At 37.1% G+C, this 23,944-nt stretch overlaps 1 long non-coding RNA gene across 7 annotated transcripts in view; it reads left to right on the top strand.

Moving 5' to 3' along the window:
- Positions 1-23,944, top strand: part of LOC147342466 (uncharacterized) — a 290,333-nt gene that overhangs the window by 160,151 nt on the left and 106,238 nt on the right. The window lies entirely within an intron of this gene.

Here is a 23,944-nt window from a genome sequence, read left to right as displayed (position 1 = left end):
CTCTTGTGAAGGTATGTGCAGTCTCTCCCTGGAGGAAAAAGAAGTAGCAGTGTGTTTGTGTGTTCAGTCATGTCCAACTCTTTGCGACCCCATGAACCATAACCAGCCAGGTTCCTCTGTCCATGAAATTTTCCAGGCAAGAATACATGGAGTGGTTGGGATTTCCTACTCTGGGGATCTTCCTGAACCAGGAATTGAACCCACGTCTATTGAGAATCCTACATTAGCCAGTTTATTCTTTACCACTGAGCCACCTGAGAAGCAACACACACACATTCTACCATATAAACCCATGCATATACCATCTGTAAGAAATATCTTGGTAATTCCTGACCTCCTAAGATCCCATAGTCCCAAGTTTTACAACCTCTCATATAGGGAGGCATTTATGTTCTGTTTATTTTAGCAGAAGGCTAGACATCCAGTTAATTTAAAAGAAATAGCGATCTATTGTGGAGAAGGCAATGGCTCCCCACTCCAGTACTTTTGCCTAGAAAATCCCATGGACGGAGGAGCCTGGTAGGCTGCAGTCCATGGGGTCGCTGAGGGTCAGACACGACTGAGCGACTTCACTTTCACTTTTCACTTTGATGCATTGGAGAAGGAAATGGCAACCCACTCCAGTGTTCTTGCCTGGAGAATCCCAGGGACGGGAAGCCTGGTGGGCTGCTGTCTATGGGGTCGCACAGTCGGACATGACTGAAGCGACTTAGCAGCAGCAGCAGCGATCTATTGTAATTTGTGTTCCTCAGAAGTTAACAGTGAGGTGACAGTTGGGCATAAGATGCTTATTAGGTGTTTATTCCATAAAGAGTTATGGAAGCAGAATCAAATAGAAGTTGAACTGTGATGCATATCAATCAAGCGTTGGCCAGTCACGAAAGGACCTCTGGAGTGAATGTTTCCATCAGAGTTGTCTTAAGACAGACTAAAACAGCTGGGGCTCTATGCCTCTGTCTCGTTCAATCACTGCATGCAGGTTGCCCCAAGAAATACATGATGTCCAGTGAAGTGAATGACCCTGAGGAGCCGACACCTGGTCGGCTAACTACAACTCCCCCTGTTGGACAGTAGCTACTTTCTTGGAGGAATATGGTACTGTCATTCTCACAGTCAGCCATGATCTTTTCAGTTCCTTATCCCCAAGAGATCTAAGTCCCTGTCTATCACATCCTTCCCAGCCTGGGATGGCTGCACCTCTTAATTTACAACTAAAATTAAACGTGGAGGTACCAAGAGGCAGCCAAGTACATCAGCTGGGTTTCAGGGGTATTCCTGTTTTCCTCTGTTGTAAAATTACAGCCCTGCCACCTCCCGAGTATCATGATCAAGTACCTTTGCTATGAGATGTTTCTTATTTTTGCCTGCTGGTCCTTTGATACAAAATGCCCAGGTGATAGCCATAACTTACAATTTTAGTTATAAGTAACGCTTATGATTACCTCTGGAGAACTTGTTCTCCCATTAGAGAATGGGAATTTCTAGCATTATGGAAAGCAGGGTTCCAGAGATGGGAAACATAATGTTCACAAATGTCTCACTGAGAATTATGGAATATAGGGCACAACTTCCTACACCTGTCGCTTCTGGGATCCATATATTCTATTAGGGAAACAGTGACACAGAGTTCTTCAATCAGTCCATGCAGTGTCAGTCCACTCTTGAAAAAGACTGCCTCTGAGATGGTGGTTCAGCTGTGACTTCAGTAGGCTATTGCAGTCTTCTACCAGGTCAGCTGACTTGGGATAATGCAATGTATGATGTCATAGAACCAGAGGCTCACATGAGCATGGGTACTCTCACGTATCTCCTTTCCTTCAAAATACCTGCCTGATCTGAAGCAATATTATTTGGATTCTCCTGCTAATGGGACAATTATACAACAGACTCTCAGATATTAGTGCCATCTAAAAGCCCAAAAGGCCCACGGGTAATTGTATCTATTCCAGGAAGAGAGGTGATAGGGATCTATGTAATCAGCTTGGCACCAAGTGACTGCTTAGTCACATCCCAAGGACAAGCTCCGTATCAGAGGTTCCACACTGGCTCTGTGGCTACTAGTTTAGACATTTGACCGCATCCGTAACTATATTAGCTACGGTAGTAGCAGTCCATGCTGTTAGGCCAGTGCACAGCCTCAATCTTTACCATTGTTCACTTAGCTCGTTTTCCATTGTGCTGTCACCTGACTGTCCACTAATAGTGTGGCTGAAGTCACTCAGCTAGATTGTGTTCCCAGAGATATTAAGTGCCTCTTTCATGGTAGATACTCTCTGATGGGCATTGACATATGAGACAAAAAAATCTTTACACTTTATGCTCATGTCCATATGTCTATTCATAAGACAGTTTTCCATACTTCCATGTTCATGATCTTCAAGTCCTTCTGCTTAGCTCTCTGAGCAGCCAGGCAAACTTTCGTGAGTGGACATGTACTCTATTTTCCTTCCGTGAGTGGACATGTACTCTAAATTTGGGTCTAGTTTCTTCCCAAATAAGGCAGACAAAAAAAAAAAAAAAAAAAAGACAGACAGATACACTGCTCATTGGGAAGATTTTTCCTTACCTCTGTCTTTCAAGGCCATTTTACTTGTGGGTATGTATTTTTCAGCTTGCACACATACAAAGAGAGATCTTTATCTGTAAAATAAGTTCAGGCTTTTTCTTTCTCCAGCTGAATACAGGGGATCCCCTACAAGGTATAGGCATACGTTGATGAAGGGCACTGATAAAAGAGTAATGCATCCCACAGTAGCCTGGGCTACCTGCTCAGTTCTCTGGAACCTTCTGGTCCTATTCATGCTTTTTAATTTCAGATATATCATTTCCATTATACAGTGTTTTATTACTGAGCTACAAAACCTTATGATTTGGTGGGTCTAAGAAGGATGTAGTTCATGATGGATAGTTCCAGATACATGGCAGTACATGGCTCAAAATGAGGTTAGAGGTGAAAGTAGCCACCAGATCATAGTGTCATAACCCATGAAGAGTATTTCTTGTCTTGGAAATTTGACTTGACAGCTAAAAGAATGGATCCCTTTGCAGTGGGAGAAGTATAAAAGTGATATTCAGAAGCAATAAGATAGAACCATTGCTAATCTAGTCACCACAGAAAGGTGAATGGCTAGACAAGACTGAGAATGAAAGATACTATGAAAAGAGAAAGCTTGTGACACATGAAGGAGATAGAGTTAATAGTCGTTCCCTAAATCTACCCTGTCTCCTTAAGTATTGTAGTTCCAATTCTAGTTTGTATATGCTTTTATGAAGATAAATCTAGGCTTTCTTGCTCTAGTGTGAATAAATGTTTAGAGATGTACATGTCCAATCCAGAAGGGAAAATTCCAGCATTTAAAGAGTCAGTGCAGAAGAGGAGGGATCAGCAAGAAAGACTGAAAGTAAACAGTCATAGAGATAAGAATAAAACAGGGAGAACGTGTAATAAAAGTCAAGAGAAAAAAATTTCCTTAAAAGAGATTTAAATGAAAAGTATACATCTTTAAAGCACTCAAACAACAGAGAGAGGAGTCTAAAAAGTCTAACATCACCCAGGGAGGAGGAGTACTGATGGAACGTACTAAAGAAGGGAATTTATACTGTCTCCAGAAAGCTGAACAGCTTCAGCATCCAACCAGCAAAAAGGGACCATGGATTATTAAGATGCAGTGAAAAGAAATTTTATATGTATTAAAAATTAATCCATTGTCTAGTATGTGGATGAGATCAATGGAAAAGACAACATCAAATATTTAATGGTCATGAATTCTGTGTCAGGCAATTTTCATAGCATAGAGTGTAAGAGCACAGAATCCAGAACCAGTCTGTCTGGATTCAAAGTCCAGCTCTATCAGTAACCACAGTGAGATCTTGGGTAATTTAAGTATCCTCTCAGTTTTCTTGATTTAAATTAGGAATAAAAGCAATGTTCACTGCCTGTCATTGTGAGATTGAAGTGTGCTTCGGAGGTAATTCATTACATGTTGTTATTTCTACATTATGTCATCTTTATAGTAACTCTGAGATGAATAGCATCTCCACATAATAAAGAGAGAAAAAAGCTCAGGAAAGTGACTTCTGAAATATCTACCACCGATATATAATAGAGCAATAATTCAAGTCTGTGTCTTCTTATTACAAAACTTGGGTGTTCTCATTCTGCGTTGCAGTCTAAGAAGGATAGCCTTTATCCAAGGCAAACAGACACAGGTGGTTACAATATCCATGAGACATATGCTAATAAATCCTTCATCCGGGAAAATCTACCAAGAATTTCTCTAAAATGCTGTTACAAATGAGTCAAATAAAATCATATTTTCTAAGCAACTACTATGTGCACAGCTGTATTAGACTCTGGGAGAAGATGATACAGGGTCCCCAAGGATTAAATTTCAAAGCAAAACTGAAGTATGGAAGAGAGATGTTCACTTTCAATGATATCACTGGAATAAAATTATTGTAATCCATCATCTGTTCCAGAATCCGTCAAAGTGTGGAAATAAAGCTTGTGTAGTACCTCAAGAGGAATTCTGGTTTTCAAGGGCAAATCCAAAGTGATCAGGACCTGGGAACATATATAAAGCATTTCAGTCCTCAAGGAAGACTTCTTTAAAGCATTAAACTAAACTGCTGCTTAGCAGCTGAACAAAAATAAGGGAGAGAAAATGCTAGTGTTATGAATTTTATGTTATTCTCAAATAATTCCCATTCTTTGGAAGCAAGAAGTTACTTTAAAGCTTTTCTAAATAATTGGATAACTAGGGACTTCCCTGGGGGGCCAATGGTTAAGACTTTCCTCTCTTCACAAGGCTCTCATTGAAAGACAATGCCAGAAATCTCATTCTTGTAATAGTATTTGGTTAAGAATTAAGTACAGAGAAGAGCTCAAGCAAAAAAGTAAATAAGTAAATTAAATAAAATAAAGTCATTAATTTTTCACAAAATGTTAATGATCCTTTTTGCTAAAGGAAAGAACCAGTGTAGAAATTTTGGCATAGCTAAAAGTGAAAAATAAGAGCCAGGAGACTGACTGTTTCTGTCAGGGCAGTAGAAAGTAGGAGACATAGACATACATTCATCTATTAATGCTTCATCTATCATTATTAAAATGAAATGCAAACATACACAGTCCAGATTAGTTTTTATCATAGATAGCCACAGAATTAAAAACTGTTCAAGTTTGAATATTTTCACTTTGGGTACATGGAAGGTGAAAAGAAAGTGGTTCATACATGACTGAAATGTACTGAATCCAAACTCCTATGCTCTACGAGAGTATTACCTCAATTTTCATAAGGAATATGGTAATTTCTTTGGAGATACACCAAGTTCAGACTGGTTACAGCTAAAACATGAGATGTAATTAAACAGGACATTATTGAATTTGTGGTAGAGATGAATCCATAAATTAAAATCTCAGCTGTGAAAAAGCATTCTGAAATGTTTTTCAACTCTTTAGGTTTTAACTAATAATTTCCAAGAGAAACTGGATTTCCATTAGTGACCAGAAATTAAAAAAAAAAAAGTTTCTTTTCTCCTCTGACTTTGTTATATAATAATGACAGGAACTATATTTGTTGTGCACAATTAGGAACTTTTAGAATTTTTAAAGATGTTTTTCATTTAATAATCCACAGGAGATTTTATTTAATAACATCAGGATGAGTATTGTGGCAGTTAATAGAAAAAGTCAGTTGAATCAGATCCAGGTCAGATCAGAACAATCTGGGAGGAAATTAAGAAAACAATCTCATTTATGATATAAACAAAAATAATAAAATAACTTAGGAATAAATTTCAAAGAGTCAAAAGACTTGTACACTAAAAATTATAAAGCACTGCTTCAAGAGTTAGGAAGACACAAATAGAAAGACATTTTATGTTCATGGGTTAGAAAACGTAATATTGTTAAAGTAGCCATTCTTCCCAAAGCAATCTACAGATTTAATGCCACCCCTACTCAAATCCCAGTGGCATTTGGGGAAAATAGAAAAACAATGCTAAATTTAATATGGAGCAGCAAAACCAAAACAGCCTTTTGAAAGAATGAGGCTGGAGGCCTCGCAGCTGCAACTCCTGACTTCAAATCAAAATATGTTACAAAGATGCAGTAAACAAATGAGCTCTGTGCTAGCATAAACAGAGATTGAGACCAATGGAACAGAAAGAAAGCCCAGGAAAAAACCCACACACATGCAGTCATAGAATCTTCACAAGGGTGCTGAGAACACAAAATAGGGAAAGGAGAGTCTCTTCAAAACGTGGAGCTGGGAAAAGTGGATATCCACATGTAAAAGAATAAATCCTTACAAAACACTATACAACAAAATCAATTCAAAATGGATTAACGATTTGAATGTATGACCTGGAGCTGTAAGTTCGGAGCAGAAAACATGAGTGCATCTTCATGACATTGATCTTGGTATGTATTGGTTATGAAACCAAGAGCACAGACAACAAAAGCAAAAATAGGCAAGTGGGAGTACATGAGCTGAAACATTTCTATATATCAAAGGAACAATAAAACACAGTAAAAAGACAATGTGTATGCAGACGGGGAAAATATTTGCAAGCCATACATACGATAAGGAGTTAATATTCAAAATATATGAGCAACTCATACGACTGTGTAAAAAAATGCAACTTGATTTTTTCAATGGACGAAGAACTGGAATAGACATATCTTCAAAGAAGATACACAGATGGCCAAGAGATACGTGAAAAAGTATTCAACATCACTAATAATTAAGGAAATACAAATAAAAGATACAGTGAATTTTTGCCTCACATTTATTAGGATGACCATTATCAAAAACACATAACAATTAACCCATGTTGGCAAGAATGTGAAGAAATCGGAACCCTTATGTTACTGTTGGTGGGATTGTAAAATGATGTAGCTGGTATGAAAAACAGTTTGCAGCTTCCTCAAAAAACATTTTTTAATTGAAATATAGTTAATTTACAGTGCTGTGTTAGTTTCAGGTACACAGAATATATACATATATATATGTATATATTTGTTTTCAGATTCTTTTCTGTTAGAGATTACTACAAGATGTTGAATATAGTTGCTTGTGCTATACAGTAGGTCCTTGTTGTTTCTCTTTTTTACATATAGTAATATATATCTATTAACCCCAATCTCCTAATTTATCACTTCTTCCTTCTACTTTTATAACTGTAAGATTGTTTTTTATGTCTATGAGCTTATTTCTGTTTTGTAGATAAGTTCATTTGTATCCTTTGTGAGATTCCATATAGAAGTGGTATCATACAACATTTGTCTTACTCTGATTTACTTCACTTAGTATGATAATAATACATAGTGTATATTCATACACTCATGCTGCTGCTGCTAAGTCACTTCAGTCATGTCTGACTCTCTGTGACCCCATAGACTGCAGCCCACCAGGCTCCCCCGTCCCTGGGATTCTCCAGGCAAGAACACTGGAGTGGGTTGCCATTGCCTTCTCCAATGCATGAAAGTGAAAATGAAAGTGAAGTCACTCAGTCATGTCTGACTCTTAGTGACCCCATGGACTGTAGCCTATCAGACTCCTCTGTCCACGGGATTTTCCAGGCAAGACTACTGGAGTGGGGTGCCATTGTCTTCTTCCATACACACATACATAATGGAATATTACTCAGCCGTTAAAACAAATGAAACAATGTCATTTGCAGCAATAGAGATTATAAAAAATTAAAAATGGAACTACTATATGGCCGAACAATTTCACTTTTGAGTGTCCAAAATAATGAAAAACAGAATCTAGAAATGATATTTTATTCTTATATTCATTGCAGCATTATTCACAGTAGTCAAGAGATGGAAACAACTATGTCCATTGGAGGCTGAGTGAGGTATACACATACAACGGACTATTATTCAGCTTTAAAAAAGAAAGAAACTCTCTCTGTCATATGCTACAACATGAAGGAATATTTGAGGACATAATGATAAGTAAAATAAGCCAGTACCAGAAGACTAAATATTACATGATTTCACTTGGATGAGGTACTTAAAGTGGTAATACAAAAGCATAAAATAGAATCGTGGTTGGCAGGGGCTGGAGAATAAAGGGCAGGAAGGTGGATTTTTGGTTCAGTGATTATAGAGTTTCAGCCATTCAGCATAAAAAAGTTTATATCTGCTGTACAACCACATGCATATATTTAATAGTACCATATTGTGCATTTAAAACTTGTTAGATTTTAAGGAGGCAAAGTTCATGGGTTTGTTACTAAAATTTTAAAAAGCTTACAAAAATTTCTAAGGCACATTTCAACTTTCTAAACATTAGGAAATAAGTGAGTTATCAAAAGGTAATGAAGATATCCAAAATTTAAATGATATACCAGTGAAAAATATTCTTGATATAAATGTAAAGCTTAATCTTGAGTCTAGAATACATGTATATATTTGAATACAAATTCAGTTCAGTTCAGTTCAGTCGCTCAGTCGTGTCTGACTCTTTGCAGCCCCATGAATTGCAGCACACCAGGCCTCCCTGTCCATCACCATCTCCTGGAGTTCACTCAAACTCATGTCCATCGAGTCGGTGATGCCATCCAGCCATCTCATCCTCTGTTGTCCCCTTCTCCTCCTGCCCCCAGTCCCTCCTAGCATCAGAGTCTTTTCCAATGAGTCAACTCTTAGCATGAGGTGGCCAAAGTACTGGAGTTTGAGCTTTAGCATCAGTCCTTTCAATGAACACCCAGGCCTGATCTCCTTTAGAATGGACTGGTTGGATCTCCTTGCAGTCCAAAGGACTCTCAAGATTCTCCTCCAACACCACAGTTCAAAAGCATCAGTTCTTCGGCGCTCAGCCTTCTTCACAGTCCAACTCTCACATCCATACATGACCACAGGAAAAACCATAGCCTTGACTAGATGGACCTTTGTTGGCAGAGTAATCTCTGCTTTTGCATATGCTATCTAGGTTGGTCATAACTTTCCTTCCAAGGAGTAAGCGTCTTTTAATTTCATGGCTGCAGTCACCATCTGCAGTGATTTTGGAGCCCCCAAAAATTAAGTCTGACACTGTTTCTACTGTTTCCGCATCTATTTGCCATGAAGTGATGGGACCAGATGCCATGATCTTCGTTTTTGGAATATTGAGCTTCAAGCCAACTTTCTCACTCTCCACTTTCACTCTCATCAAGAGGCGTTTTAGTTCCTCTTCATTTTCTGCTATAAGGCTGGTATCATCTGAATATCTGAGGTTATTGATATTTCTCCCAGCAATCTTGATTCCAGCTTGTGCTTCTTCCAGTCCAGTGTTTCTCATGATGTACTCTGCATATAAGTTAAATAAGCAGGGTGACAATATACAGTCTTGATGAACTCCTTTTCCTATTTGGAACCAGTATGTTGTTCCATGTCCAGTTCTAACTCTTGCTTCCTGACCTGCATATAGGTTTCTCAAGACAAATACTCAAATATATATTGACTTAGAATACATTTTTTCTCATCTTCCAGACAGTTCTTACTTTCCTCCTCATCTCCCTTCCTAACTGGAGTAGATTAGCTTTTATCATTTTATGTGATAGAGTTCCAAGGAAAGTCCAAATGAGATTTCCTTTGATGAAGGAAAAAAAATCTGTATTTTATGAAATGATTGAAATTAGTTGGTTCTAGAACTTTGTTTTACAGATAAGGTGTATAAAATCCAGATAGGTTTTGGATTTGTTCAAGATCGTGTAACTAGTTAGTTGATTCTCAACTCAGAAACTCCACTCTTGCCAGCATTCCCTCTGTATGTAATTGATTTCACCTCTATGAAACAGAGTAGGACTAAACAATTGGAAAATCATTAAGATAAGACATTATAACAGGTTCAGTTCAGTCATTCAGTCGTGTCTGACTCTTTGCAACCCCATGAATCACAGCACGCCAGGCCTCCCTGTCCATTACCAACTCTCAGAGTCTACCCAAACCCATGTCCATTGTGTCGGTGATGCCATCCAACCATCTCATCCTCTGTCGTCCCCTTCTCCTCCAGCCCTCAATCTTTCCCAGCATCAGGGTCTTTTCAAATGAGTCAGTTCTTTGCATCAGGTGGCCAAAGTATTGGAGTTGCAGCTTCAACATCAGTCCTTCCAGTGAACAACCAGGACTGATGTCCTTTAGGATAGACTGGTTGGATCTCCTTTCAGGCCAAGGGACTCTCAAGAGCCTTCTCTAACACCACATTTCAAAGCATCAATTCTTCAGCACTCAACTTTCTTTATAGTCCAACTCTCACATCCATACATGACCACTGGAAAAACCATAGCCTTGACTAGATGGACTTTTGTTGACAAAGTAATGTCTCTGCTTTTTACTGTGCTGTCTAGGTTGGTCATAACTTTCCTTCCAAGGAGTAAGCGTCTTTTAATTTCATGGCTGCAGTCACCATCTGCAGTGATTTTGGAGCCCAGAAAAATAAAGTCTGCCACTGTTTCCACTGTTTCCCCATCTATTTGCCATGAAGTGATGGGACCGGATGCCATGATCTTAGTTTTCTGAATATTGAGGTTTAAGCCAACTTTTTCACTCTCCTCTTTCACTTTCATCTAGAGTATAACAGGTAGTAAGAAAGAAAAGAAAACTCATGTCCTTTCTCGTAGAATGCCCATTGATAAAATCTAAATGAGTTTGCTTAGTATTTTGAAAAAGATATGAGTACACATTTACTTACAAAAGAATATGAAATGTTTAACTATAAACATAAATCTGAAGTATATATAAAGTGAACCAAGAATAAGGATAGCAGATAATTATTTCTACTAGAAAAGAAATATTCAGGAAAATTTTCAAAGAAGAGGTAATATTTGAAATGACAGCAGATTTTTAACAGGAAGATTAGGACAGAAGGCCATTCCATGCAGATGAATCATGAACAAGTATATGTACTATTCTCATCATTACTCTGTGGTGTCAATCAGGGGCTAGGGCTCTATTGTTGCTTTTAATTCTCACAACCAGTCTGTAAAGTAAATGCTATTTGTCCTCAATCCATAAGTGAACAGGCTGAAGCTCATGTAAGATTGCTGCTGCTGCTGCTAAGTTGCTTCAGTCGTGTCTGACTCTGTGCGACCCCATAGATGGCAGCCCACTAGGCTCCTCTGTCCCTGGGATTCTCCAGGCAAGAATACTGGAGTGGGTTGCCATTTCCTCCTCCAATGCATGAAAGTGAAAAGTGAAAGTGAAGTTGCTCAGTCATGTTTGACCCTTAGCGACCCCACGGACTGCAGCCTACCAGGTTCCTCCATCCATGGGATTTTCCAGGCAAGAGTACTGGAGTGGGGTGCCATTGCCTTCTCCGTCAGGTAAGGTTAGGGAGAGACAAATAACTCTGAATGATACCCAGAATATCCAGTTTGGATTAAAAAAAAAAAAAATCTCAGAAAAGTTTTTTTTTTTTTCCTCTAACCGCATTTTCTAGGTCTAGTTTCACATACAGAGTTAACAGTTTTTTTGCTTAGTACAAGACAGGCAAAGTGTCCTGAGGAAATCACTAAGTATACAGAGAAAGCAAATGAGCAGAAGTGCTATCAGAGTTGTTGCACTCCTATTTGCATCCTCTTCTGAGGTCCATTACTTCGAAGAGCTGGGCAATGTTTCTCATCACCTCTTCATCATGATTTATGAACCAGAAGGAACAGTAAAAAGATGAGTTCCAGCAAAAACAAGCAGAAGGGAGCAATTAAACAGAGATTATTTACATGAGATAGAATAATTCTAAGAACTTTTATAACTATTGGCAATGGTGCAATTAAGAAGAAACAAAGAGATTGTAATTTATTAATCTCCAGAATTTATCAGAAGTTAAAAAATTGACTTCTAAATTATGAGATCAGCTGCAAAGTCCACTGTGGGCTAGGAATTCTATTGTTGCTTTAGATTCTTACATCTTATAAAGTAAATGCTGTCTTTACTCAATCTGTAAATGAACAAGCAGCTCAGATGGGGTTGAATACGAAAAACCGTTATGTGTTTACTCATTCAGCGTAAAATTTTGAGCACTTACCGAGTGACACGCATCTGTGTAGATTCTGGGGATAAAATTATGAACAAAACACACAATCAAGCATGTGAGGGTATGTATGTGGTGAGGGGGAGAGGCATACAATAAATAAGTATGCCAAATGTAGTGTTTAGGTCATGTTAAGAACTATGCAAAAGAAATGCATAAGAAAATAATTGGGAAGTGTCAGGGTGGTTAGGGAAGACATTATTTTAGGATGCCTTTTGAGTAAGAGAATGAAGGAGGAAATGAGAGAAAAAGAGGAGAGAAGATTAAAAGGTAATGGAATCAATTCATGTGGTGTCCTTTAGGCCATTATGCCATTATGGTGATTTCATCCACAAAAAATTAGCTAATTGGTTGTTGAGGAAAAGTATATTTTTTTCAGTAAAAGATATTTATTCTGACCAGGGAAGAACATAGATGAGAGAGAGATAGAGATACAGACAGTAGCATAAGAAAGTAAATCACAACCTTACCATCTTAGATGTGCGTGATAATAGCAGAAAATTTCACACATTTTAAAAATACTTTCAATCAAAGAAATACCAAACTCATATCCTGGAAAAATCATAATTCAAAATTGAGCTGATGTACTCAGCCTAACATGGTAAATTTACAGGAAAATTGCTTCAGATAAGAATGCAGTAAATTGTGTGTAGCAATGCCTGTTCATCTCTTTTAGAGTTCCCTGTTGGGATCTAAAGAATTAATTTGACATATATCAGATAAAAAGCAGTAGAAAATGGAGACATGCCTAGCACTGTTACAGACTGTCAAGTTAATGTGATGAGTCGATGGTTAATGTAATGTCCCCACCACTTTTCCAAGGAGTGGCACATAATCTTTAGTACCTTTCATAGAGAAAGAATGTGTAAAATGTAGGATGCAACGCTTTTGCTGAACTCTGCATAGATCACTGGAGGACTGTGTTTCAAACTGAGGGATCACGCCTGAGTTCCATATCATCATATCAAGCAGTCTGGCATGAAAGAAGAAATAACCACTCTGTGATTTGAGGTCTGACTAAAGGAATTGTAGAAAACTAGAAAATGGAACAAGTGATATATTAAATCTAAAAGGCTATCCTGAAAGAGTTTAAAAAAAAAAAAACAACACTTATTTTGATTAGCCCTAGAAGAGTTTGGGCTAATTGAATATAGGTAATAAAGATGTAGATTTTTGCCTTAATATAAAGAAGAGCTTTATAATCACTAGAGTTATCCAGTAATGAAGTAGAGTAGCAAAGATACTAGTGACCTAGTAACTGAAGATATTTGATGTTGATAAACATTTGGAAGAAATATTGTTGGGCAGAGTTTCTCAAACTAATATGCATATGCATCCCCTGGGAATTTTGTTTAAATGAAGATTATGAAACTGTATGTGAAAGCAGAGGTTGGTTTTCCATTCCAGACAAGCGTCTATGACACCCATACTTCTAGTCCACTGCTCATACTTCTGGTAGCAAATTTGTAGAGCTATTAAATGCACTTCTTTGTAGCTTGGCATAGGTGATCTAGTTTTTTGTTTTTGTTTTTTTTTTCCAGTCTTGAAACTTTACAGACATTGCTGAGCATGCTGTAAACAAAGCTGCTTTCTTCTTAGGAATTCTCTCCTTCACCCTCACCAAAGCAGAAAATCTTTTAAGTCACTCAAGGAAAGTGAATTACCTTGTCTAAAGAGGAAGAAATCCCAAATACAGTGTTTATTAACATATGTGCATTTCTGCTTTCTCTATTGACTTTATGACAAAAAGAAAGTTAAGATAGGTCTTTTTCCTATAACCTTTTAGAGATATTCTTTTAATTTTTGTTAGTCCTCCATTGTCTTCTTTAATATTGTTGGAAATAAAACCTTTTACTGAGATATTTGCATTATCTAATGCTGAAAGGCTATATGGATTTTGACAAATTGCATGTGACAACTAAAACATTGAAATATTTCTAACATCCAAATCTTTAGTTGGGATTTTTTTTTCCCTCTTTCATGGCCCAGATATAATAAAGACCAATTAAAGCTTTGGCCACTTGGCTGTGGATGGGCAATGACTTATATAAATCTTATAAACAAGACCATCAGAGCATAATCCCTTCATTTAAAAAAAAGAAGATTCTGTCAATTTAGTTTGACCATAATTAAATCTTTCAGTTCCCTCAAGGAAGTGAGTGGCTGTTTTTCTTCTACATGATTAATTTTGGTTATTTAACTTCACATAAGGAACATCAAGAAATAAAAGAGTAAACACTTTAAAATAGTGTGCAAAACCTGTCATAGTATAGACATAGCAACCGACTATTCTTCCTTTCTCCATTCTAAGGCTTCAAACAATAGTTGGGAAAATATTATTGTTTCAACAGTATTATTTTCGAATGTGAACAATACTATCCAAGCAAAGAATTCCAGTTACATTCAAAGAAAAAATCTGTACCATCCTTTCCAGAAAACTAAAAGGAGATATTCTAAACTAAATCTAAGAAAGGCTCTCATTATGACAGAGGTTTCCAGACTGTCTGCTGCTGCTGCTGCTAAGTTGCTTCAGTCGTGTCCGACTCTGTGCAACCCCATAGACGGCAGCCCACCAGGCTCCCCTGTCCTTGGGATTCTCCGGGCAAGAATACTGGAATGGGTTGCCATTTCCTTCTCCAGTGCATGAAAGTGAAAAGTGAAAGTGAAGACGCTCAGTTGTGTCCGACTCTTAGTGACCCCATAGATGGCAGCCCACCAGGCTCCTCCATCCATGGGATTTTCCAGGCAAGAGTACTGGAGTGGGGTGCCATTGCCTTCTCTGTCCAGACTGTCTACTAATAGCAAAACTATAAAGTGCATTAGTTGGCTTCCCCTTGAATTACAAACAAATCATGATAATCTGAAGTAAGGAACTAAGTTTCAGCCTTTGTGTTTAGGCAAGTGGAAACCATTCTACTGCTTTTGGAATGATGAAAAGGATATTTGACTTGGGAGAATTCAGGTGACAGTTAAACTTGATTCACTTTGTAGGTGGAAAATAAAACCATATTTCCTCTGGGTTTAGATGTCAATCGATGAAAATACAATCCTTATAAATAAATAGGGTTGCATTGTGTCATTTATTCTTTGCCTGCTTCAGAAGGAGTCTGTCACAAAAGCATTGTGGAAGATCAATTGTGGAGCAGGCTTGTGAATCAGAACACAATGATTTTTCTGAAACAGACTCTAAATTGAAAGAAATTTAAACATTTATGGCTCGGAAAATATTTATCACAGAAATATGTGTGAAAAAAGATATTTTGGAAAATAAACAAGACAGTCTTTCTACCATAAAGTATAAATTTACTTATAAATTAAATTATGTAATTATGTATTTATATATTATATAATGTATAAATTTATACACATATACCTATGTGTACACACGTGTATGTGTGTATGTACTACTGTGTACATATATACCTACATATAAGCATCCAAATTTTTGATCTGTTCATATGCATATATATACATGTACATGTATATATTATATATATCACCATATCTGTTCATACACATTTATATATATGTGTGTGTGTGTATGTGGCTGTAGCAGACATTTTAAGGTTTAATGAAAAAATTTAAAAATCAGAATGTAATGGTCAGGCAAACACCAAGTACCATATATCACCAGAATTAACCAGGGAGGCACAATCCATGTTTTAAAGTTCTTTCTGCTCTTGCCTGGAATATCCCATGGATGGAGGAACCTGGTAGGCTGCAGTCCATGGGGTCGCTAGGAGTTGGATACGACAGCGACTTCACTTTGACTTTTCACTTTCATGCATTGGAGAAGGAAATGGCAACCCACTCCAGTATTCTTGCCTGGAGAATCCCAGGGACGGGGGAGCCTGGTGGGCTACCATCTATGGGGTCACACAGAGTCGGACACGACTGAAGCGACTTAGCAGCAGCAGTGCTGGAATCAGAGATAACAGCACACTGAAAAATCAATTTTATTCCAAAGAGTCTGTACTTTAAAAGAAAAAAATTGTTATCTAGAAAATGTTTCAGATTCAGCATTAACTTGTAATTAATTGACTTTACTGAAGATAACATCCATAGTATAGTCTGCTTAATCTCTATTCCTACTGCTTATAACCAACTAAAGAGGAGACTATTATTAAAAGGGTGATACAGTAAAGAATCTGCCTGCAATGTGGAAGATCTGGGTTTGATCCCTGGGTGGGGAAGACCCCCTGGAGGAAGGCATGGCAACCCACTCTAGTATTCTTGCCTAGAGACTCCCCGTGAAAAGAGGAGCCTGGCAGGTTATAGTCCATGGGGTCACAAAGAGCTGGACACGACTGCGTGACTAAGCACAGCACAGCACCCAGGAGGCAGGATGACTCACTTGGAACTATCCATAATGCTCAGGACTAATAGCAAAGCCTCTTTTGACTCAGCCCTTGAGGACAGTTATACATTACAAGATTTGGCATTGGTACCAAATACAAGTCAATGATATACTGAAAATCTTCAAAAATATGAGTTTTAGAAATTTCTATAGGATAAAAATTAGACTGATTCCAATTCCATATGACTCATTTCTGCCACTTTTTTATTCTGTTCTTAAAATATACAGAGTTATCACAAAAGATTTCAGTGACATCAGAGTACATGGTTTGTTGACTAGGCTTTTGCAATTTTTATGCTGTCAAATCCATTTATTTTTCTTTTATGAGGGTTAGTGTCTCTTTGGAATACTCTCTTTGCCTCAAGACTACACTGTTATATACATGATTTTATAAGACAGTTTTAATTTTAGATATTTGATTAATACACAGTTTGCATTTTTTTGATGTAAGTAAAATAAGTTAATTGGAATTGCATTGAATATAGTTATCATTTATTATAGTTAATTCTCATTCATTATTCTCAGACACAGAGTTTAAACTCTCTTTTTCTGTCAACTCTCGTTTTTAATTCTTATGATCTTTTTATGCATTTGGATTTAGTATTTAGATTATCTGTGTTTTTAAGAAATTTATATTTTGGAAACTCTAGCTTCGGATGGTGTTTTTCTGTTTGTTTTATTTGCCTGTTTTTTTCTTTCCAGCACTTGTTTCGTCTCTCTCTGGTAAAATCATCTTCAGCACACTGACTTTCTTATGTTCTAAACACCTTCCCTGCCCTAACCCTATTGCATTCAATTGTGTTGCTTCTCTCAAAGACTCTAGCCCTCCATTCACTTAGCATTAGATATGTCATAGTCCACACAGTCTTTAATCTAGGAATTTAAACTTTTATAGATTAAATTAGTTTGGAAACTGAGAGATCAGCTCCATTGCACTTGTCACATCTTGAAGATGCTCTCACTAGTTACGTCCTTCTAGATTTCTGACCCAGTTCAAGTATCATATCTCTATGATGCCAGGATCTTCAGCTCTTAATTGTTAGGCTATCCTTACCTCATTTCCTTCCAAGAAGCCCTTTACTTTTTCCAAGTAATTAGAGTCTCTCTTTTTCTTTTTTCTTGGCTGGAAACCAAATAATTCTCATAGGCATGTAAGGTATAAGCTCTTATGGCTGATTTATGTTGCTGGAATGGCAGAAACCAACACAACATCTTAAAGCAATTATCCTCCAAGGAAAAATAAATTTTGAAAAAAGGTATAAACTCTTTGTGGATTGATGTGCATGCTGTTAGTTTTGTTTCAGCAGTGATTTTTTTTTTTTCGCATCAAGTGTGATAAGGATTCCTATTTATGCCCAAAAACTGTTTACATGCTTTTTCTTAATGATAGAAATCTGAACATATGCCCACATATGTATAGTCACATGACAGTTTTAGTCAATAGAATTCAGATATCACTAATATGTGCTATAGAGGAATATCCTTAAAGGGAAGGTATTATGGGCTAAATTGCATCCCCCCAAAACTTACATTTCAAAATCCTAAGAACACAAATACAGCAAGTGTGTGTCCTTTTTTGTGATTTTTTAATTCCTGTTTGTCAAAATGTGAAAGCTATGACTAAAACTTGCATCATCCTCTTGAACCAAAAGGAGGTAGCTACATATACAGGATATATAAGGAAGAGGAATGTTGGTAAATTGTGGATGATTATTGTAATGAGCAACAGAAACTTAAAAATCTCTTTGATTATGACAGATTTGTCACAGTATCCCTGGAACTGACATGATTGGCCAACCTATTACAGTTTTACTTGAAAGTCCAAAGTCTGGTGAACACAAGTCTTGTTTCAAATGATCAGAGATTTCTGGATCCTGTACCAGTTTCCAAGCTTGAATCAGTTTACAAAGTCATCCCTTTAGAAAGAAAGGGAAGATGGGTACCCTTGAAGAAGAAATGCTGTTCTGCCAAAAGGGTATTCTTAAATCTTCCTTCTGGTCTTTCCCCAGTGCATCTTCATCATATATCAGGGTGGTTATGTATTGGGGAAGGATGAATAATGAGTTTTATGAGATTATTGAATGTTGACTTTGAACTAACACTAAACACTCAAATAAAAAAGTGCCACCAGCCAGTATAGGGTGTTATGAAAGTCACATGATTACTGGAGTTACCTTAGGACCATCACATGGTGGATGTAGAGGGACTCCGAACTCACACTATGGTTATTCAATTCTAATGTGCATACTTGGAACAGATGTATGTAGCAATTAGCAGAAATCCCACTTTGGTTACCTGACCTATGGTAGAAGACATATGGAAGCTCCTAGATTTGTCTCTAACTACCAAAAGAGCAAAGCAAAAGAAATACTACTGTCCTAGAAAGAATGGGAGATTAATTTCACCATCAGTAATTTGAATTATGCAGTTTGGTGATTCCAATCACATTTCAATTACACTTGCTTATTCTCCTGCACCAAAGACAACTGGATCTAGGAGAAAGACAGTGGGTTATTGTAAACTTAATTGAGTGGTGACTTCAATTTCAGCTGATACTCCAGTGTAATTTCTTTGCTGGAGCAAATCAACACATCCTAGCACCTGATAGTCAAGTATTGATCTGGTAAATGCTTTTTTTTTTTCTCTGCCTGTTAGTAGGGACACCAGAGACAGCCTGCGTAGTGCTAGCAGAGCCAATATCAAAGCTTCATTCTCTTACCCAGAGCTGTGTCAATTGTATCACAAAATAAACTATGGGGACATTGATCCCTTCTCTATTCCACATGGCATGTGTATTCATTATATTGAAGATGTTATGCAGACTATAGTTGATGAGTCAGAAGTGACAACAAACCTAAATACCTTTATAAGACTTGTACTTAAGAGTAAGAAATAAATATAGAGAGAGTCAATTGCCTTTCACATTCATAATGTTTCTAAATATGTGCATATATATGTAGTTTAGTTATACAATTGTATGTTTATTATTAATCTATCATAGATATATCTCTTCTAAGGTAAAAGGCAGCACAATACTGAGTAAGCCTCTTTGAATTTTGGAGGACTATACATCCATGTTGGACATGCTATTCTAGCCCATTTCCCAAGAAACCCAAAAAGCTGACACTTCTAAGTGGAACTCAGAGAAGGAAAAGTCTTGGTAATGGGTCTTGGCTAATGAACAAGCTATTCTGCTTACATAGCCATCATGGACTCTGGAGATGGTGATTTTTGAAGTCTGTATATGGAATAGGAATGCTGACCAGAGCCTCTTGTATGTCCCTATGTGGTGATCCTAGCACAGATCTTTAGGATTTTGCAGCAATGCTATCCCATTCTCTATATATAACTATTCTATGGAAAAGCAGTTTCTGATTTATATGGTCTTAGGAAAGGTGGAAAGCTTTCCTTGGTCTATTAAGTTATAATGTGACTTCCTTACCCAGGTAACCACATTGCATAGGGTGCAATGTGGGGCATGCCCAGCAACCCTCCATCTAGTGGGAGTGCTATAGTTCTTATCAGGCTCAAGCAGATCCTAAATGCATTAGCAGCTTGATTCATTTCTGTGGCTGCTATATCTTCTTTTGTAATTGGTATCAACAGTGCCTATATTTCTTCCCTATTTTTCAGCTGTAGCTATTGCTTGCCTAACCTAAATTATTAATCACAGATGAGTGCGAACTATGTAGATCACTTCCGCAAAGCCTGTGAGAGAATCACAAAGGAAGCAAAAGGCACCCACTTTGCATTCAAAAGGAAATACATAATTAAAAACACGAATATATAGATGCATGCATTTTCCTTTACACAGAACTAGTGTTTCAAAGTAGTCAGTGTATTTTTATTGTTGTATTTTCAGCAAAATACATAAAAAAGCAGTTGTCCCTTTTTGAACCATCTGTCTGTCCCACCAACTTCTCAAATTTTCAAGGTCTATATTATTTAGTAAAGATGAGTGCAATACAAATCAAATCTTATTCTGTAGAAATAAGCACACACGTGCCTACACACATGTAAGGTACATGTCCAAGTATAACAGAGCTTGAAATACAGAATATTACAGATTATAGCTCAAGATATACAATCTTATCTGTAAAAGCCCAAGCTGTTATTCTATTCATTATGTGAAAATATGATAATTCATTTTGATCAAAATGTAACATTTTGATCAAGATGGAAAATCGATAAATAAAGATAAGCAGTGTGCACCATCTTGAGGATGCATTTTCCATTAACCCAGAAGGTTGTACCTCCATCCCCCACATTTTGAATGAAAGATCAGGCTGTCTGTACTGAGAAGTAACTTATATCCTGGACCTTACCATCCACTTCTTACCCAAATATAAGCTTGCATGCAAGGCCCCAGTTTTTCAGAGTTCCCCTCTAATTATTATCAGTGTAGCCAATATGATAATGTTGTCTTAGATAGAGATGGCTCAGGCATTTTCAGAGTAATCAAGGCTGGGTTACTAAGATTCTGGAGTACAGCTCAGGCATCAAAAACATCAGACATATGCTGTAAAGTGATTCAGTGAAGGTATAGGTTTGATGATAATTTGGCATCAAAAATGTTGAGATCACAGTTTGGAATATTGTTATGGTATCATGGAGGTATGAGGACAAGAAAATTGGGGATCAGAATTTTGTAGTCACATAAATCTCCCAAATACATAAATTGTTTCTAAGATGAGTACAAGAATCTCAAATTAAATTCTGTAGTTTAAAGACTTCAAAAGTATTGGCTTCCTTTGGAGTAAAGAAAATGTTTAGGACTACTATCTAATGTTCTGCATTCAATACTTTCTCCTCATAAAATTAGCTCATTTCATCCAACCATCAATCCTTTAATTTAGATGCCATTTTCATTATTCTCACTCCACCAGTAAGGAAATAAAGGCACAGAGAATCCATCTAACTTGCAAAGATTGCAAATCTAATAAAGGTATGGAGTCTGGAAGCAAATGCAAAAATTCCACCTTCATAGTGTATGTGCTTAATCACTCTGCTATTTCACGTGTAACTATGATTTCAGTGGTTAAGATCAGTAATACTTTTGCCTTTTCTATTAGATAGTACAAGGCTGACAAAAGGTTCCTTAAGATGAATGAGTAATAAATGATGAAAAATAGAGAACTTAGAGACAGAAGGGAGAGATAGATGGAATGGAAGTTCTTCCCCAAATCAGATACAGAGAAGAATTTAAGGCTATGTGATTGACCCTGTTTCTTGATAGAGAAATATTATGATACCTCAAATATGCAGATGGCACTACTCTAATGGAGTAAATTGAAGAAGAACTAGAGAGCCTCTTAATAAGGGTGAAAGAGGAGAATGAAAAAGCTGGCTTAAAACTCAACATTCAAAAAACTAAGATCATGGCATTCAGCCCTATCACCTCATGGCAAACAGAAAGGGAAAAAGTGAAAGTAGTAACAGATTTTAATTTTCTTGGGCTCCATAATCACTACGGATGGTGACTGCAGCCATGAAATTAAAAAATTCTTGGTCCTTGGAAGAAAAGCTTTGACAAACCTAGACAGCATATTAAAAAGCAGAGACATTACTTTGCCAGCAAAGGCCTGTGTGGTCAAAGCTATGGTTTTTCTAGTAATCATGTACGGATGTGAGAGTTAGACCAGAAACAAGGCTGAGCTGAAGAATTGATGCTTTTGAATTGTGGTGCTGGAGAAAACTCTTGAGAGTCCCTTGGACAGCAAGAGGATCAAACCAGTCAATCCTCAAGGAAATCAATCCTGAATGTTCATTGGAAGGACTGATGCTAAAGCTGAAGCTCCAATACTTTGGCCACTGGATGCGAAGAGCTAACTAATTAGAAGAGACCCTGATGCTGGGAATGATTGAAGGCAAGAGGAGAAGGGGATGACAGAGAATGAGATTGTTGGATGGCATCACCAACTCAATCAACAAGTCTGAGCAAACTCTAGGAAATAGTGAAGGACTGTGAAGCCTGGTGTGCTACAGTCCATGGGTTCGCAGAGTAAGACACGAACGACTTCAGTTCAGTTCAGTCATGTCCGACTCTTTGTGATCCCATGGCCTGCAGCACACCAGGTTTCTCTGTCCATCACCAACTCCCAGAGCTTACTCAAACTCATGTCCATTGAGTCTGTGATGCCATCCAACCATCTCATCCTCTGTCATCCCCTTCTCCTCCTGCCTTCAGTCTTTGCCAGCATCAGGGTCTTTTCAAATGGGTCAGTTCTTCTCATCAGGTGGCTAAAGTATTGGAGTTTCAGCTTTAGCACCAGTCCTTCCAAAGAATTCAGGACTGATTTCCTTTAGGATTAACTGGTTGGACCTCCTTATAGTCCAAGACATGACTTAGTGACTGAACAATTAAGGTACCAATATAGACTTGCCCTCCACACTGATCTCGGTTAAAGTCATATATATGTATGTTAAATAGTTTGGTATCATAGATATTTAACAATTCTTTTAAAAACATTTTTTATTTTGTTAAAATACACATGACATAAACCTAATGACTCTTGTAAAACTGCTTTCTCATTTGCAAGATTAAATAGGTATCTACCATGTTTAATTAAAAGCTAGATCAGATTTATGGTAAATTAAATGATTTCAATAAATGATCATATTTTTTTTTCTATTTTTCAAAATGGTTTGAATGGATAGCACTATATAAACAAGTGTAACAAGCTGTCCAAAATAAGCTCTTGTTTTTATCTACAGTCAAACAAGATGCTAATACAGACATAAAGGAAAATACACAAAGATGTCACATGTCTTTCTAAATTCCCTGTTTTAAAGTACAGGGACTGGTAGATGATGAGCTGTTTACTTCAGCATCAATGTGGACTGCAAAGAAACATGTAACAGCCACTTTGGCTCAGGCAGCGATAGGAAGATAGTGGACTCAAAGCCTCTGTTTACACAAATGAGGACACTGAAATCTGTAAGGCTGAAAGAATTGCCTGGTGTCTCATAGCTTGTTAGTGATGTAGGCAGGATTTGAATAGGAATATCTGGGATGCATGTGGCGTGATTTTTTTTTTTTTTAACTAAATACTCAAAGTATACACCAGATAGTAACTCTCTAGGAAATAAAAGCTATAGTAAAAAATATAGAGGGCTAACAAATATTTAAATATACAAATAAATATATAAAACAAAAAAAAACAAAAAACAAACTTTTTCACATGTTGGAATACTTTGAGTGGTGAATAAACTATCTAATCCCCATGAATACTCCCTTGCTTCATGTTGTTACATACTTAGGGTCATTTTTATCCATAATGTACTTTATATGAACTATAATCTTTATATAGACATAATAACAATAATAACAGCTATTCCTCAAAATAAAACCAAATATGCAAATAAGCGAAGACAATCTGCCTCCATATATTTACTCACCAAAAAAAGAGAAACGGGGGGCGGGGACAAAGACAGAGACATGGGGAGAGAGAATTGTGAATTTTATAGGATTATTCTCAGTTCCAAAAATGTTCCATGCATTTCTTATGAATCCTTTATACGTACACTCCATTGCCATTTGTACTTGTTTGAATAAGTGGTTAACAAT

Source organism: Bos grunniens, chromosome 29 (assembly GCF_055505025.1).
Source record: "Bos grunniens cultivar Pamir isolate PY7600 chromosome 29, Bosgru_T2T1.0, whole genome shotgun sequence".
NCBI lineage: Eukaryota > Metazoa > Chordata > Mammalia > Artiodactyla > Bovidae > Bos > Bos grunniens.
Note: the sequence above shows the minus strand (reverse complement) of the source record. Positions and strands in the feature narration are given on the sequence as shown.